Source organism: Ailuropoda melanoleuca, chromosome 1 (assembly GCF_002007445.2).
Source record: "Ailuropoda melanoleuca isolate Jingjing chromosome 1, ASM200744v2, whole genome shotgun sequence".
In the NCBI taxonomy this organism is placed as follows: Eukaryota; Metazoa; Chordata; class Mammalia; order Carnivora; family Ursidae; genus Ailuropoda; species Ailuropoda melanoleuca.
The window spans coordinates 144,454,145-144,473,110 of record NC_048218.1 but is presented as its reverse complement, the minus strand read 5'-3'; the positions used below and the strand labels follow the sequence as shown (position 1 = coordinate 144,473,110).

Here is an 18,966-nt window from a genome sequence, read left to right as displayed (position 1 = left end):
ACTTCCATCCACAGGCTCACCATCCTGCAGCCGAGTTGCTCCAGGGCGCATTAACTCTCCTGTACTTCTGGGCTTTTGCTGTGAGTGGGATGAGCAAGATCCTGGTGCTCTGGAGTAAACCCTGGGGCAGGGAAGCTGAGAGATGTGACGGAAACTCAAGGTGAGAAAAGAAAGCTAAACAAGCTGTTAGTAGGATGTCTTCACTAAGCGAGGGACAATGCTGGATTTTGCACAATATCATTGATATGCAATTTTTTTTTAAGATTTTATTTATTCATTTGACAGAGAGACAGCCAGCGAGAGAGGGAACACAAGCAGGGGGAGTGGGAGAGGCAGAAGCAGGCTCATAGTGGAGGAGCCTGATGTGGGGCTCGATCCCATAACGCCGGGATCACGCCCTGAGCCGAAGGCAGACGCTTAACCGCTATGCCACCCAGGCGCCCCCATTGATATGCAATGTTAAAAGGCATTTACTATCTTCTGAACTTATTGGTTAAAGTTTCAATTTGCAGTGGGACCAAGTCATTGACATACAACCTCTGAGTCAACTTGTGATATACATGACGTTCATATTTAAAAGAGAATTGTTTGAGGAGTTTTTTGCTCTATGCTAAAAACACATGCCAGGTGAGGATGAATTTTTATTTGGGGAAGAATTATTTTGTGAGCTGTGCTGATGTGACAAATATATCCATGAAATCACAGTGGCTTAACACAATAAAACACTATTCACTCATATCACAGGTCAGTCTTCCTCCATCCTGTAGCTATGTGATCTGGAACACACGGTATCCAGGATTTCTATGGAAAAGGAAATAAGAGTTGAAGGGTCACATGGAATGTTTTTCAGAGCTGAGCTTCAGAATGGCTTCCTTCACTTTCATCTATACTCTGTTATCTGGTAATGTCATGTTCTCCAAAGGTAATTGCTGTGGATGCTGGGAAATGTAGTCTTCCTGTGTACCTAGAAAGAAGAAATGATGTGGTAAACATGAGTATTGTTTTGCCACACATGTGGACTGGGCAAAACTTGTGATTAGTGATTATGAACTAATTGTTGTGTATAACAATAAAGGATATAATTACACGAATAAATAGTACTATCATCCCCAATAACCTAAATTGTGAGTTAGAACTTCCAATTGGAAATAAAAAGAACTACTACAAAGAAATGGACTAGATATAATAATTAAACTAGATAAATTAATTTTGGAGAAATATTGTATTAAATTCTTGTAGAAAAATATATGATTATAGGTTCACAATCCTTTATCTGCGATTCCAAAATCCAAAGATTTCAATTTCTTCAAGAGTTCATACCATCTAATGGTAGAATCTGACCCGAAGAAAAATGAGATTTTATCTTTCTTAATCCCACTTGGTGTGATGCTTTGCTATAGAAACATTAAAATTTTGTTACATGGTATTACCCTTATCCTACTGAGTATGTTACATGTAAGGATTACATTTATGAAATCTGAAAACAATTGGATGCCAAAATACATGTGGTCCCAAGAGTTTCCAGTAATGTACTGCGGACTTATACTACTGATTTTATAATTGTTATGTTTAATTTTTATATGATGTTTATACAACAGGCTTCTTTTTATTACCTAAATTTGGGGTTCCATGTGTGTTCCTAAAGCAAATTAAATGGTAAAACAGTGAGAAAAGATTGAAATAAACTGATCTAACAGAATAATACATCTCCTTCTATCCACCGAGAGGACCCAGAAGCAATAATACCTCGAAAAACTTAGCACTCAAAATTTGGTTTTTAGGAGCCAGGGCTCCTTGACAAAATGTCTGATTTTGTAGCCGGCTTCAGAAGAGAAGGTATAGATGAGCCCAGAATCCAGCAAATAGGAAGAAGGATAATGGAGACTTATCAAAAGAATTCAGAAGCCAGCTAGTTGGGGCTCAGCTCACACTGGCCAAATATGGGACAATTACTAAATACAGTAATGTATTATAACCTATAGATAAAATAAGATCCCTGAAACTATACTGATATAAATGAATGAATGAGTGAATGGGAATGGAAAGTACTTCCTTACAGTATAATGCCAGCTGATGCAGAAAATATGATGGGATCATTTTGCAACCACCACAGAAGCAACTGTTTCACACAAGAATCATAAATAGATAATTGTATGAAAACCAAGATCTGGGCACCAGATATTCTAGGGTGCCATTGCTGCTGCTTTTTTTTTTTTTTAAGATTTATTTATTTATTTATTTTTTAGAGCGAGGAAGAGAGACAGAAAGAGAGCACACACGGCGGGGTGGGGTGCAGATGGAGAGGGAGAAGAAGAGAAGCAGACTTCCCGCTGAGCGGGGAGCTCAAGTCAGGGCCTGATCTCAGGACCCTGAGATCATCACCTGAGCCACAATCAAGAGTCAGACCCTTAACCAACTGAGCTAGCTAGGTGCCACTGGGTGTCATTGGTCTTAAGTCCAATGGACAGAGTTAGAAAATATATAGATGTATACGTGTAAGTACACATCTTCTATCTCTATAATAAAACAGGATATTTACATAGCCTCAAAACATCTCCCTACAATGTAATAATGAATTACCTACCATATTCGGTTCGTAGGGTCGCTGCTGTAAAGTACCACAATCTGGGCGGCTCAAAATAGCCGAATTTATTGTCTGACAGTCCCAAAGCCTAGCAACCTGAAATCGGTGTGCCAGCAGGGCAACCTCAGGGGAACATCTTTTCTTGTTTTCTTCCTAGTTTCTTGTGGTTTGCTGGCAATCCTTGGCATTCCTTGGCTTGCAAGTGGCAGCCCTTCGATCTCTCCCTCTGTGACCACATGGCATTTTCCCCTTGTGTGTCTGTGTCCTTCTTCTTCTTAGAAAGACACCAGTCAAATTGGAGTAAGGGCTGACCCTAGCCCAGGGTGACTTCTTCTTAACTGATGACATCTACAGTAACCCTATTTCCAAATAAGTTCACATTCTGAGCTACTGGAAGTTAGGACTTCAATATATCTTTCCCCACCCCCCATGTGTAATATGTTAATTGCCAAACTGCTTTCAAGAAGGTAAAACCAATTTATATCCTAACCTAATGCAAAGACAGTTTGGCAAAAATGACAAAAATAGTAATACTCAATTCTGGTACTAGTTCTAATCAGTATTTCTTTGATTACCACTGAGGATAGACAATTTTTTTTTTCTGTAATGTTCTGTTCATCTTTTTTTTTTATTGTGGTAAAAAAATAACATTAAATTTATCATTTTAACTTTTTAAGTATACATATGAAATGCTAAGTACAGTCACATTGTTATGCAACAGATCCCTAGAAATTTTCATCTTTCAAAATTGAACCCATGATACATGAATATACACTGATTTATCCTCCCTTTTTCCCCAGCTCTTGGCAACCATCTTTCTACTTTCTGTTTCTATGATTTTGACTACTTTAGTTACTTCCTATGATGGGAGTCATACAATATCTGTCCTTCTATGACGGGCTTATTTCACTTAGCATGATGTCTCTGAGGTTCAACCATATTATAGCTTGTGACAGGATTTCCTTCCTTTTTAAGGTGGTATAATATTTATTTATTTATTTATTTATTTATTTATTTATTTATTAAANTTCCTTTTTAAGGTGGTATAATATTTATTTATTTATTTATTTATTTATTTATTGTGGTATAATATTTAATTGTATGTCTGTATTACATTTTCTTTATCCATTCATCTATTAATGGACATTGGGGTTGCTTCTACCTCTTGGCATTATAAGTAATGGGGCAATGAACATGTGCAAATATCTCTTTGAGATCCTGCTTTGATCACTATACCTTAGCATTGGCATGGGGAGAACAGTCATTATACTGTGAAGATACCTGGAAAACACAACTTTAACCAAATGATCAAAGTTACCATCACCAGTAATGGAACAAATTGATCTCATGTGCCTCCTGATATGAAGGACCTACAAGAACCACCATTTCTGTGGTATTCCTGCCAACAATGCATGCCCTGAATCGAAATCTGACAGTATAAAACTTAAAAGACATTCTATAAACTGGCCTTACTCTTTAAAACGATCGAGCTCATGGAGATACAGACTGAGAAACTCCAGATTTAAAGAGACTAAAGTGACATTACAACCAAATGCAATGTGTGACGTTGGACTGGAATTCTCAGTTCTTTTAGAAAATAAATTGTAGAGCTAGAAAGAGGAATGGATATATAGATAGACATGATAAAGCAAGTGTGGTAAAATATTAACATTTGGTAAATTTGAGTATATGGGAATAGTAGCATTATATTTTAAAGTTTTTGCAAATCTGAAATTAATCTCAAAATAAAAATTCTTAAAAATAGCATGCTAAGTAAAATATGAAGAATGGATAAAAGGACAAGAAATTAATGCAGAGGAAAGAAGAGCAACTGTTCAAGAATACAACGAGGAAGACGAAATGGCTAGAAGTGTTTGTCTTTGAGAAATATTTTGGGCACAGAATTGTTAGGATTTGCTGATAGATTGGAAATGTGGGGGAAAGGAGGAATCAAGATGACTTCCAGGGCCTTAATTCCTGGGTATATTTTTGATCCATTTACTGAGTTTGAGAAGGTTGGGCAAAGAATATCTCAAAGATAAAGTCAAGAGTTTAGTTTTGAACTTTTTTTTCTAGTTACAAAGGCCATCTCTTACTAGGGCAAAGAGCAGGGTACATGTGCCATCTCAGGAATTTCCACTTCCATGTGCCAAATTTGTGTGTATATAAGTTTGTGACAAGCCTCTAAAATGAATTTTATTGGTTACAACAGATAGTATTAGTAAAATGTTAACTAGTATGTATACTAATGCTTGGTAATGTCTATATCAGTGCAAAGTGTTCAAAGGTCCGCCATGGATAAAGATAATGAAGTTCAGGGGTCTTGTTTCGGGTGAATGTGTAACACAGGGCTATCTTAGACAAACCTAAAGAGGAGCAAACACATTTCAAAAGTAAATAGAATTATGCCCTGATTTATCAGTGGTGATAGCTCATCTCTGAAAACGATTGGAAAACTGAAATGAATAATTAAAATTGCTTCCTCTTTGCATTCAGACGTTTGAATGTTGACATCATGAGCTCCCAGGCCAAGCCAAGAAATCCGAGTCATTGAAATAGAAGAGTATTTATTGATTGTCCATGGAATTCCCAGTGAGACATAGCAATGTATATTGATGCCACATTTTGATAGATGATAATCATGGATTAGATAGATACCTAAGGTCTTTGTTAAAAGAGCTCAGACCTGTCATGTCCACACACTGCATCAGAGTGACTCACAAGACTATAAAGTCTATTTTGTAGGAAATGCCAGGTGGCTAAAAATGCAAAATGGGATGGAAGATCTATCTTTCAACTAGATTTTGCTAGGTGACTTATTTCTTGATATGTCATTTATCTGCTACAACTGGGCTATGTAACACCTCCCCTGGCCCAAATAATAAGCATTTTTTTAGTTTGCTATAGGTCAACTATTTCGACTGGGTTTGAGCAGAAGTATCTTCTAATCTCAGCTGGATTTCCTCATATGTCAAGCTAACTACTGGCTCATCTTGGATGACTTCTTTTGGGATGATGGGAAAACTTGGTTTCCTCCAAGTTTATCTCATTTAATTAGGCTGGCACGGACACGTTCTCATAGATGGCAGAAACACAGAAGAGAGTATAACTCAATCATGCAAGAGATTAGCAGACCATATGCATCTTCTTTAAGCCGTTCTTTGTGACACATTTGCTGATATCCCATTAGTCAAAGCAAGTAAACTGGCTGAGTCCTAAACCGAAGTGGGAGAAGAATATAAACTAATGGGGCAGACTGTGACTATGGGGTACTTATTAAGGGGGGTCATTAATGCAATCGATCTACTATAGTCTGCACACTGGTCCTGATTATTTATATTCTTTCCACACACAAAATACACTAAACCCCTTTCAAGACTCCAAATTCTTTTTTTTAAAGGCATATTTTTTTTAAAGATTATTTATTTGACAGAGATAGACAGCCGGCGAGAGAGGGAACATAAGCAGAAGGAGTGGGAGAGGAAGAAGCGTGCTCCCAGCGGAGGAGCCCGATGTGGGACTGGATCCCGGAAAGCCGGGATCACGCCCTCAGCCGAAGGCAGATGCCTAACAACTGTGCTACCCAGGCGCCCCTCAAGACTCCAAATTCTCATTCAAACACGGCAACAGACTTAAAGTACTTTTTTGTGATTTACATCAGGTTCAGATGCTTCTCGTTGGATGTGGCTTCTTTTGATATGGAGACACATATTGAAACTGTAACTGGTCCCACTCCCACAGCTCAACATGGAATGGTGACACACAGATTTGATAAATATAATAGATACTTATTTTTAAAAGAGGGAAGCACTGGAGACATATAGTAGTCATTTGTTTTCAATCGCTGTAAATTAGAAATATTGCAAAAATAAAAATGATCACAAAACGGATCAAAGACCTGAACTGATATCTAAAATTATAAAACTCTTAGAAATATAGATAAAATGGACTTCATCAAAATGCAACACTTCTGTGCATCAAAGGACACCATCTAAAGGATGAAAAGATGGCCCATAGAATGGGAGAAAACATTTGCAAGTTATATGCCATAAGGGATTAATATCCAAAATTGTAAAGAACTCCTACAACTTAACAACAACAAAAAACCAAACAGCACAATTCAAAGTGGTTAAAGGACTTGAATGGCCAGTAAGCATATGAAAAGATAAAAATGCATCTTCAATATTTAAAAATATTTAATATTATATTTTATATTATAAAATAAGATCTTACTTATATTAATTGACATGAGAAGAAAAATGAGATGACCATCTCCATAGAAGTTGAAAAGTGATTTGACAAAATTTCCAACTCTAATTTTGACTCCCAAATACTCTAAATGCATATTTGATTGCTACTTTCTTAATATGACATATCGAGTCAGCCTTGTGGAACACTCAGGCACTCTGACTAAATCAGGAATATCTTACTTGAAGGCTCATGACAAGACAACATAAAGACAACAAGAAACAAACGTCAAAATAAGATAATATAAATGCATTAGGGCAGAAAATAATAAAAGGGGGAGGTCAAACTATCAATATTTAAAGCTGATATGATTGTATATCTGAAACCTTAATAAATCAACTGAACAAACTATTACAAATGAGTAATAAAAAAATTCCCTGGGGCACCTGGGTGGCTCAGTCAGCTAAGCATCTAGCTTCGGTCATGGTCTCAGGGTCCTGGGATTGAGCCCCGCATTGGGCTCCTTGCTCAGCGGGAAGCCTGCTTCTCCGTCTCCCTCTGCGTACCACTCCCCTCGCTTGTGCTCTCTCTCAAATAAATAGTCTTTTTAAAAAATTCCCTAAGATAAAGGGGAAGTAGATTTAATATAGAGACATCTTCATATACAATTACTAGTGAAAAGCTACAACGATAGCAAATACCCCACTTAAAGCATCCATCAAAAAGAGAAAACATCCAAGAATGAAATTAATTGGAAGAGAGCAAGTCTTATCTGAATGGAAACTTTAATGTGCCCCTGACTGATGTAAAAGACAACTACGCAAATGGAAAAGCACATAATAGTTTTGGACCAAAACTATAACCAAAGGATATTGTTTACCTAAATTACTTTATGAAGTGAATGTGATTCCAGTATAGATACTAATAGGTTTTTTGGAAACAGACAAGCTGATTCTAAATTTCATTTGAAAAAACAAGAATAGCTTAAATAATCTCTGATAAAAAAAGAGCAATAGGGTACTTTCATAGACATAAAGCCATATTATGACATAATGTAACATATGATAAAACTTCTATAATTAAAACTGTGTGAGGCTGCTGCATGAATAGCTAATGATTCAGAGTAAAAAGTACATAATTTGTCCCATACAAATGAATAAATTTAGTATGTGTTATAGGTAGCATGTAAAGTCAATGATGGAAAAGATGGACTCTTTAATAAATAGTATTAGCAACAGGTAGTCATCTGAAACAAAATTAAGTTGGATCCCTACCTCACATCATAAGGTATAGAAAAAACACAAGTGATTTCCTTTTTCACTTTGGGGTAAGGAAATCTCTAACTATTCAAATACTATTCAAAACCCAGAAGTCATAAAAGAAAAGATTGACAAAATCACTCTCTCTATAAAAAAAAAAAACTTCTACAAAAAAAAACACCATAAACAAAGCAAAGGCAGACTGAGAAAAAGTATTTGTATCATATCATAGACACAGGGCCAATCTCCCAAATATACAAAGAATTCTTCAGAGTTGAGAAGAAAAAGACCAACCATAGATAAATGGGCAGACAATATAACCAGAGCAGTCACATAATGGACACATTAATTGCTTTTAAATATGACAAGATGGAAGTTGATGCACTGTTGAGGGTGTGGGGCTGCAGGAGACAAGCACGAATGCATTGCTGGTCAGGGCTATAAATTGCTGGGGTCCCTATGGATGGCAATCGTGTTGTAAATACCAAATTAAAAATGTATATACCCTCTGACCCAGTAACCCCACATCTGGGAGCTTATATACATACTCCTATTGGTGGAAAATGACACATAAATAAATACTTTAGCATTATTTGTAATAGTAATTGGTTGGAGCTGATTAAAAAGGGAATGATAGGTCAACCAGGAATCAGTGAGGGGGTGGTGGCTGGATGGTGGGACCCTGACATCATATAACACTATGGTAACAAAGAATGGGGAAACTATACATTGATAGGGAAAAATCTCCAAGGGTTATTACGAAGTGGAAAAAAAAAAAACAAAGGAAAGCAAGAAACCTGAATCATACGGTGTACTTTATGTTAAAGAGAGCAAAAATAGGGGGGCGCCTGGGTGGCTCAGTCGTTAAGCGTCTGCCTTCGGCTCAGGGCATGATCCCAGCATTCTGGGATCGAGCCCCACGTCAGGCTCCTCCACTGGAAGCCTGCTTCTTCCTCTCCCATTCCCCTGCTTGTGTTCCCTCTCTCACTGGCTGTCCCTATCTCTGTCAAATAAATAAAAACTTTAAAAAAAAAAAGGAAAAATAGGAATATATATTCCTATTTCTTCGTACTATATAAAGGAACTTTGTGAGAATACAGACAAAGCTAGTAAGCACAAGCCACAAGTGGTTGTCCTGAGAATTAGGTAGATGAGCAACTGTGGAGGGAAAGTAAAAGGTTTCACTTTCTGCCTTTAATATTTTTTTGATTTTTGATCATCTAAATTTATTTCCTATTCAAAAATAAACACATAAAAAGAAATATAGTGAAGGCAGTTGACCTTGATAGAGGAAACTAGAGGACACGGGCTGGCGCCCGTATACATTCCTATTTCTGTTATCTCCACATATCTCCCCCGGTATTTTAAAGATGACCAGAATGCTGAGGGAGACGTTTGCCAACTCTCTGGTGTCTTCTTTCCGATCTCCCCTTATAACTCCATTGGTATTTTCAAGGCTAGCACCTTGCCAAAAAAGAAGTGTGCACATGCTTCATGCAGGAAGTGACTGATGGACCAGGGCAATTTTTGTTCCTATAATATTCCTGTTCTTTTTACATGTCCTGGATCAGATAATATTAAATGTCTGCGGAGAGAATTAAAGATAACCACTGGAATGGTAGAAGCCGGACAGAAAAGGTTTAGATCAGTAGAAAAATAAAAACTGGACGATTGCAGCAAGTTAGAAAAGAGAAAAATAAATCACAACAATGAAGAGTAATAAAATAAGATAAAATGGAATGGGAGGAGTAAGACTAAAAATCACAGTTAGCAGAAAAAATATGAAAATGTCAACCCCCCTCTGGCAATATCTGGACTGCAGCTATTTTGTTTGATTGCAAGTACACACTTCAGCATGAGCTGACAGGGGAACTAGGGGGAGGGAAACATTTTCTCTGCATATTGAAAAGCGGAAGAACCATCCGAGTGCCACGCTGTGGGCAGTAATGACCTGGTAAGATGCTCCTCGGGAAAAAACTTGGAAATGGCTCTTAAACACAGACAGATGGACTATTGAAGACCCAAATTTCTGCTCCATATAGTGCAGACTCAATAATTTTGTTCTGTAAAATGTTTAAGGAAGGAATAACCAAAAGCCCACTGCTCACATAAAAAAAGAAAAAAAAGGAAAAAGGAAAAACTCAGTAAAGCTCCCATAGAATGACCAGCTTTGAGCAGTATTGCTTCCTGATGTAGCCTCCAAGTTAAACTATTTATGTAATGTAGTCCAAAGTAATGGAATGAAATGATGTACTATATGGAATCGTAAACTATAAACTAGCCATAAGTTGGAGAAAATCTTGCTTTAAAAAAATTGTAAGACTTCTTTATATAAGGATATTAAAAGTAGGTCTATTAGTTTTTTAAATACCTTTTTCAATTTGCCATTTATTTATGGTATTTCTTTTGACCAAGAGAAATAGTTCTTTTTTATAATGAGTATTATAATCGTGCATTTTGCTTTCCTCTTTTATTTATATGTTTAAACTATCTTCTCTGTATCAGAGATTAGATTAAAATCAAATTGTATTTTCCTCTCCTTTCCTTAAATTCTATGTTCACCAAATTATGAATTCATACACACACACACACAAATGACTCTATTCCCATTTTTTTCTTCTGGTCTCTTGAGGTAGCACATGAATTTAATCGTAAATGTCTGGGTTTATTATTATTGTTGTTGTTATTGTTATTATTATTATTAAATGCAAATACTTCCTTCATCTTTCTTTGCGGCGGCCGTGGAGGTGAGCTGCTCTCACTTCAGAAAAATCGACCGCGAGGTCCAGCGCGCGAGAAGAGCCGTCACCGCTCTGGAAGGGGCAAACGCTCCCGATCGGCAACAGGAGGTAGGGCTACTTTTACACAATGACAGACAGAAAGAGTGTGTGTGGACCGGAGGCAATCCGCGCAGCTTCTGCTCCCTATTCCCTGGTCCTCCTGGGACTGTGAATGAACAAGTGCATCAGCCTCAGCCTAAGGAGCATGATTACCAAGAGCTCAGAGACCCTTCCAGAAGGAGAGTCTGGATCACAACTCTGGGTAAGCCACCAAGAGCTGCGTACTCAGGGCAAGAAGGATTCAGAATTGACGGTGGCGGAGGGAGATCGGACCCTCAGTTGTGTCCAGAAGGCTCACGGCACAGACAGGGACTGTAGCTTGTCTTTTGACCTCTCTCTTTAAAACTTACCTTCAGAAAAAGCGGCCCGTGAAGATCATGGAGGACAAATTCCCTGAGGACGTGTGGGTGTGGGTTTGCGCACAGCACCGGCGGTGGGGTGCGGGAACGCGCTGCTCCACCTGCCTTCCAGAGAAGCCGACGTGAAGAGGGCAGCAGACGGTGTGCAGCTACGGCGCCGTTGTATCCCGTCCCTGCGGAGGTCGAGGTCTCAGGCTCCCGGGGCTGCTCCCTGCCAGCCACGAGCAGGGCCGGGGTCCATAGATCACGTTAGTCCTCTCAGACGCAAGAGCAGGACTCCTCGGAATGCGCGACGTTGCTCGGGGGCGTTGCTCGGGGGCATCTCACAGCCTGGCTGAGATTTTGTCAGAGTTTCATGCTAGCAGAAGCTCCTCTGACTCCGATTTCCATCCTTTCCTCTAACGGCAACTGGGGGAAGTGTTCGCAGCATTAGACGAGGGGCTATCATCTTTATTTTACAAAGAATGCCCCAAGATTACCAAGAAAAAGATAAGCCTTTAAGTTACCTGTGGATAAAAGAAATAAGTAGGCGATTTTTCTTTTAAGAACAAAACTGAAAACTAAAAATAACAAATTATGGCCTGATTCTCCTGTCGGCCCAACCAAAACGTTACCCTCCCTCAAAGAATTCCTTAGCTGTGTATGACGGAGTTTCTCAGAGCTGAAACGTTCTCTCCTCTGAGAGGCCTGTTCTGACTTCTGCATGGAAGGGCCTCTGTAATGTTGCCTCCTTTTAGGAAACAGGGAAAAGGGGGTAAGGGAGGAGGTGGTATAATTTCCTTTTTTTCCTACAACATAGAGATGTTGGTTTTATGTTGTTTTCTTGCTTACAAATGTAGCATACAATATATGCTGTTTTGCACCTATTTATTTGACTATAGTCAAGATTACATTGGTTTCCCGACCACCTCCTGTCTTGAGGGGTTTACCTAACACCTTCTCCGAGTTCCATGAGCCTCCTTGCCACTGTCTTTTCTGCTAAGGGTGACTGCTCCCTTTGTCGTAGATCACAGACTTAGGAGTCCCGGGTTAGACCCCCCCCTACAGGTAACACTGTTATTTCCCCAAGCGCTCTGTGTGTAGGGTGGGGTTACCTTTATTCTCCTTCTCAGCACCACCCTATGTGACAGTGTCTCAGATTTTACTGAAGGGCCAGGAAGATGAACGCCATGAGAGAGGAGTTTTCTTCAATCCTCCAACATCCTCTGGGATACAGCGAAAAAGGGGGCAGCTGAGACCACAATCTAGTGGGGGAAAGAGCCTCTGATTCAAGGTCTAATTTATAAAGCCCCTCGCTGGGGCCGGATGTTCTCATGATGACGGGTGATAAGAAGCAAGTGTCCACAGAAGTGGTCACTGCCCTGTGCCTAGAATGAATGTGTACCAAGGTCTTGAGTCGGCCTGGTATCTGGTCCTCAGAGAAGTTAACCTCCGAAAAGGAAACAAAATTGGTAGTTAGGGAAGGAACCAGAACAGATACCACTAGAATTTTTGGTGAAAAAAAAAGAAGAAGAAGAAAGAGGAAAGAGCATTGTCGGAGAAGAGAAACAACGCGGAGGGAATAGGAGGGGGAGCCCTGTTTTGGGAAGAGGTGTAGAGAACCGGGAGCAGTTGCTGTTGCGATACGTTACGAGCTGTTCTTGCTCATCCAGCTGGTGCGGTCTGAAGAAACACTTAGGACCATCACACTGTCTTGTTCCAAAAGGAGGTAAGAAGGCTTACTGGCCTGGGCAAAATAAAGTCAGATAACGTTGTTTGAAGGAGGTGAGAAGGAAAAAGGGGCCAAGAAGCAGGCTAATAAAAATATTGAAGGCCAGAGTGCCCTGGTTTTGGGGATGAAGCACAAATTTAGCTCTAGCTTTTTATCAGCAAATGTGAAAAGCCAACTCCCAGTGTCCATAAGATAGTAGCAGATGAACTGTTCAGGAGAAGCACAAATATTCCAGTACTAGGGCCAGAATGAAATAACTTTTGAGAGTCCACATAAAGAGGCCATTGTGTAACATAATCAACAACATTCTTACAGTTGACACAACGATGAATTTCATATAACCGTTTTGTAGCGTGTCCTGCAAGGCTGACCAGCGGCTTCAAACTGAAGAGAGATGCTAGGGGTCCATAGGGAAAATATACAGGTGGTCTTTGCTAGGTGCTTGCCTGACTTAACTCTGGGGTACATTTTAAAGGATCTGAGGAGGTGATAAAGAGCAAATTCTTAATGTTCCTTTATAATCACTGTGATTCAAACCCATAGCTGACAGATATTAGGTAGCTGGGAGTCCAGTGCTGCATATCCGATACGTGAAATTCAGCTGTTCCAGGGATCTAGGAAAAAAGTGGCTTCAGTAGGACACTGAACTAGTGCAGGAGCGACATCTTTTGCGGAAATTTAAATCTAATGATCATGGTTTCTAGGGAATGCTACAGAGTTTGGCCAAGATTCTCCTTGGGAAAGAAACAACATTGAATATGCACTGTCACGCAGACAGATGGGCCATTAGGTTCCAAATTTCTGCTCCATATAACCTCGTCCTAATTAATATTAGTCTGGAAAATCTGTAAAGAAAGCTTAACTAAACACAGAGGCCATTAACCCTCACCCCCCAACTCCCAAAAAGCATCCATAGAAAGCCTAGCATCGAGTACTGTGATTTCCTGATGTTCTTCCAAGCTAAATCATTTTGAGTAATGTACGTCAAGGTAGCTGAATGAAGTGACCTTCTGTATAGAATTAATCAGAAACCAACTGAAATTTGGAAAATATTTTGGTTTTTCTAAACTTCAAGAGCTCTATATATACTCAGGATATTACTTTTTTGTCAAATACTCATGTTCTAAAATTTTCCGGCTAGTATTTTTTCTATTTATGACTTTTGGTATATTGGTTTTAAATTTTTTTGTAATGGGATGTAGCAATTCTGGTTTTTACCTTTTGCTTTTTCCTTAATGGGTCTTTTCTCATCTTGAGATATTCACTTGCATTTTCTACTTCTTATTTTATGTCTTTAAACCCATTACTCATCTAAAATGTCTTTTGGTATATAGAGTAAGAATGGGAGTCTACTGTCCCCATACCCATGGTTAAGCAATTGTCTTGGGACTATTTAAAGAATATTTCTACCTTCCCTCGTAATGTGAAATCAAACTATCACCTTACTCTCATATCTCTTGGGTTAAACCTGTTTCTGTGTTTGCTATTTTGTCCATTAATCTACGTATTGTTGTACCTACTATTCCACACTGATATAGCTATAACTTAATAATATGTCTAAATATCCAATAGACTGAGTCCTACCCTTCTCGTTAGTCTATTTAAAATTTTCTTGGACGTTCTCGCCCATGTATTACTTCTTTACAGCTTCCACTTCAAATTTTGTAGTCTCTGAGAAAGGGCTCCAGCTCCATGTCCCTTGTGTGTGTGTGTTTTGAAAGTGCTGGGCCCCTCGGACTTCAACTACATGTTCTCTATCAATTTTTCTCTCCCAGTGAGAGTGTCCTGAGGTAGAGATGAGATGGAAGGGGGCAAAGAAAAGAACAGATGGCTTCTTAGTTCTAGTTTGCTCTTTCTATACCAGAGATGGCTGTCACTGTTTTTCTCCTGAGTTACGTCAGAGAAACACATCTTGCCCCTCCAAACATTAATTATCTCCTGAAACCCACCTCGTGTATTCTCACAGAGGAGAATCTATTCCTTTTATTAGCAGGACTTTGACCTGATGACTTGTCAAACAAAACAAAACAACATAACTGGCTTGGTTATGAAAAAGCTATAGTCAAAAATCAAGTACTTACTGTGACAACACAGACAGTGCTGTGAAGAGGGCTAAGAATTAAAAAAAAAAAACCCACAAAACTGCCAGATACCGAATCGAGCTTTATTTTTACTGTATGATAAGCCTTTGATATGACAAACATTTATAATATTGGAGAGATTTTAAATTTGAAAATAAAAATAAAGGGAAAATTAATTAGGACATGTTTTCTTTCCTGGGATAAGCATCTTGATACCATCTTTTTACTAAGATGCAAATGTCAGATTTTTCATTGTGATATTTAGTATAATTTTACCTTTGAATCCTTTAGAGACAAGGAGTATGTGATTTCATTCAGTTTTATAATCTCCCAAATTCTTCGTAATTGTTACTTTTGAACATGGATAAAATATCTGCATCATAGGATTTATATTTTAAGGCCACTATTCCTAATGTCCATGTAGAATTCAGGTATTGCAATTTTGTCATATTTTGGTTCTGGGACCATATTAAATGGCAGTCATATAACTTCCACTTGTGTCTCCTCATTTTTACTACCACTATTCATATGGAAAGGTCAAACAGTGTTATTAAATTTTTGTAAGGTTTAAAACCAGCAAAGAATTTCTAGAATTCAGTCTTCAACCTCACAACTTTGAGAATGTAGTTGTTACCACTTCTTTCTCTGGAAACCATTTTTAGCATAAGAAAATGAATCAAAAATATTAAAAAAAAAAGAAAGAAAGAATGAATCAAAATACACATTGCCAAGTAAGTTTCCCCAAATCACAATTATCAAGAGTGAACAAATGGAGTTGTATATTTACACGATCAGTTTCGAAAGTCTTTGCAGAGAAATATTCAAACTGGTAAGATGGGTTGAACTGCCAGTCAAGATGGACCATCTTCATTCCAGTGTTTGCAGTTAAGCCAACGGGGTCATTTTCTCTCGAATGATGTGAAGAATTAAATTTCTTGCAATAGTTCCAAACCTTTCTGAGTATAGTGCCACCCAGCCTCCTGTGATATGGCAGACTCCCATGTGGTGCATCCAGTTTATTAAGCGAAACACTAACCTGTCTATAACACAAGCCAGGGAACACATCCTCCTTGCGATATAAATGACTGTGTCCAGAATGCATCCTAAGATCTTAGCAGAAAATCACTCCCAGGGAATGAAATGGGTGGACCTAAGTTCTATCCTTTCGAAACTCATTTTAGTTTCATTTTGTAAGTCCACAGATCATCACAATAGCACTATGTTATCATACTCATTAATTATAATTCGATTAATGTTACTATTAGCCTTGATCAAAAGTTATGATTTTTTTCCAAGCAAATTGATCAGTAATGAAACTGATAAAGGTGTGTTTCTGAGTCACTTGGTAACCTTAGAATTTTCTCTGAAAGTACACATAAATATAACTAAGTAGGTGGTATTGTTGATATCTGGGCTCTCAACTGCAATAGAAAATGTCACAAATGAACCTTTCATACATTTTTCTGTAAGTTCTCAGCTATATCTCGATATACTGATGAAGATAAGCGTTTTCCCAGTTAGCCTTCTATTTTCAAAAGCTTCTTTCTTTTTGGCCTATAATTTCTGCTTATTTCTTTTGGCATGTAATTTTTGCTACATTCAGTGGATATGCTTTTAAAAGTTACCATCTGTAAAATGTTTTGATGCAATTTTTTCACTTAATATATATCTGAATTTCACAGCATTATTATTTTTAAATTTTTCATTTAAAATCAAGTCCTGTTGAAATGTCAGGCTCATTTAATTCATTAATCTTATTTTATTTATACTGACACTCACATATACATTTCTAAGTACTGGCAATGGCTTTTAGTTTAGTTATTTCAAAATGATTTTTTAAGTTGTATTCTTTGACACAGTTATATTTTTGCCTATTAAACACAGAGGAATATTTTTGACTTCCACAAAAAGCACAATCTCTCTTTCTTTTTAAAATACATGGCTTTCTTGGTTCAGCTTTTCATTTTCTTACTTCCAATAGAGATATGAGTCCAAAGAAATAATTCTCTTCTACAAGAAAAATAATCGTATAGGTACAATGGCAAAATGGCAATTGACATCTGGCCCAGCGTAAAGCAAGAAAATGAGGAATGATAGGATGGAGCCACAGTGAGAAAAAGACTTATGGTCTATGTGGTATGGCTGGTGTTCAGTTCTGAGGGTAGTTGCAGTCGAGGGCAGAAAGACCCTTACCCTGCTCCAGAGTCACTATTTACCTGGCTGCATGAGTGAGTTACGTTTTTTTAATAACATAATGCAAATCAACATTCTAACAGCCAAAGAAAGTATATTTTTGGCCTCTTGTCCCCATGGCTACAGAAAAGTATTTTTCCCAGCTGTCTCACCCTTGTATGACTGCCTCCCTGCCTCAAGTGGGGTTAGTGCTTGACACCATTTTTTTGGCGGCATTCACGAATTCATCCAGCAAATAACTGAGAGAGGCATTGTTCTAAGAGTTGGGGGTAGAGTGGTGAATAAAACAGAAAATTCCCTGTCCTCAGAAAAATCATGTTCTAATGGGGAGGGATGGAAAATAAAAAGATAGGTAAGTAAAAAGTATAAGCGGGTCATAACTATGGGGCAAAAAACAAAGCCATTACAGTATTCCAGGAAAGAGCTGGTGGGGTTTTGGAACAGGGTGATCACATTGGAGGTGGTGAAAAGTGGTTGAATTACTGAATTATGGATATACTTTGAAAATGAAGCTAACAAGATTTACTAAAATTTATGATGTTAAGGTGTAAGAAGAAAGGAGTCAAAATTGTTCATCTGAGCAAGTTGAAGGATGTAGTTGTCAATTACCGAGAAGAGAAAAATCGTGGTGTTTTTGTGGCCAGTAGTGGGGAAGCTTAGTTTTGGTTTTGACTTGTTAAGTTTGATATGCGTTTTAGGTATTCAAATGGAGATGTTAAGTAGGCAGTTGGATATCTGAGTCTGAATTGTAGAGAAGAGGTTCAGACGGAAATATAAATTTGGTAGTCCTCAGAATATAGATGATAAAGTCGTGTGACTAGGGGCTATCTCTTAAGAAGTGAGTGTGGAGGTCTGAGGTCTGAGTTTTGGGGAAGTGCAATTTAGAGGCTGAGAGTGGGAAGAGGACCCAGGGAACAAGACTGGAGGAATGGCTACTGAGGAGAGAAGAAAACAGGAAATGATGATGTCCTGGAAGCATAGTGAAGGTGGCTGAACAGGGAGGCAGTAAATCAACTGGGTCAAATACTGCGCATAGGTCAAGTAGGGTGAAGATTGAGAGTCGATCATTGGATTTAGCAATATGGAGGTTCTCGTTGATCTTGACAAGAGCAGCTCAGGTCTATAGGAGAAAATAAATGAGGCAGTAGCTTTGGGAACATAAGAGATAAAGAGAAGTTTTGTTTTTAAGATGGGAGAAATCAAGCCAGAATCCCTTAACTGATGGTTAAGCCTCTTTATGTCCACTTTGTGTCTAGCACCTTACTATACCCAGAAGAAATACCCTCTTGACCCTGGAGTTGTAACCTTGACCCTGGAGTTGTAACCTTACTAAAGAAATCGAAGAAATGACAAAATAGTGGGACCAGGTAATTAGTGCTAGAATAGTTTTAAAAAAATAAGATAATGGAAGTATTGTATTCAAAGAGATGGTGGAGTTCAAATTCTTAAATTCTTAATTCTTGAAATAAGTTGGATTTAGGTAGATGAAAAGAGTGGGAACAAAAGAAGAGTATGATATTTGGGGAACAGTAAGACTGGCCTGGCTGGAATTCATATTAAGAAGAGACGGGGTGATAAACACAGAGAGCTTTCCCATCAGTGAATTCCAGCTTTGTCATTTTGGCAATGGAGAGTAAAAGAATGAAATAATCCATCTGCAGTAGCTGTAGAATTAAAAAATAAAGTCTCGTTAATTGTTCTTTTTATAGTGACTTTATTAGAAAATTCTCTCAAATGTTTTCTCAATAAGG

General features: G+C 38.2%; 1 protein-coding gene across 2 annotated transcripts in view; it reads right to left on the bottom strand.

The window, feature by feature from the left end:
* Positions 1–367: 367 nt before the first annotated feature.
* CASD1 (CAS1 domain containing 1) overlaps positions 368–18,966 on the bottom strand; it is a 68,995-nt gene continuing 50,396 nt past the window's right edge. The window contains exons 20-21 of one of the 2 annotated variants that reach the window (XR_004627659.1): positions 11,222–11,736; positions 368–964 (exon numbers count right to left, since the gene is read on the bottom strand). The gene's annotated coding sequence lies outside the window, so the exon portion shown is untranslated. Of the gene's footprint in view, positions 965–11,221; positions 11,737–15,091; positions 18,880–18,966 lie in introns of those variants that run through there. The other variant, XM_034667824.1, reaches the window with a different exon arrangement.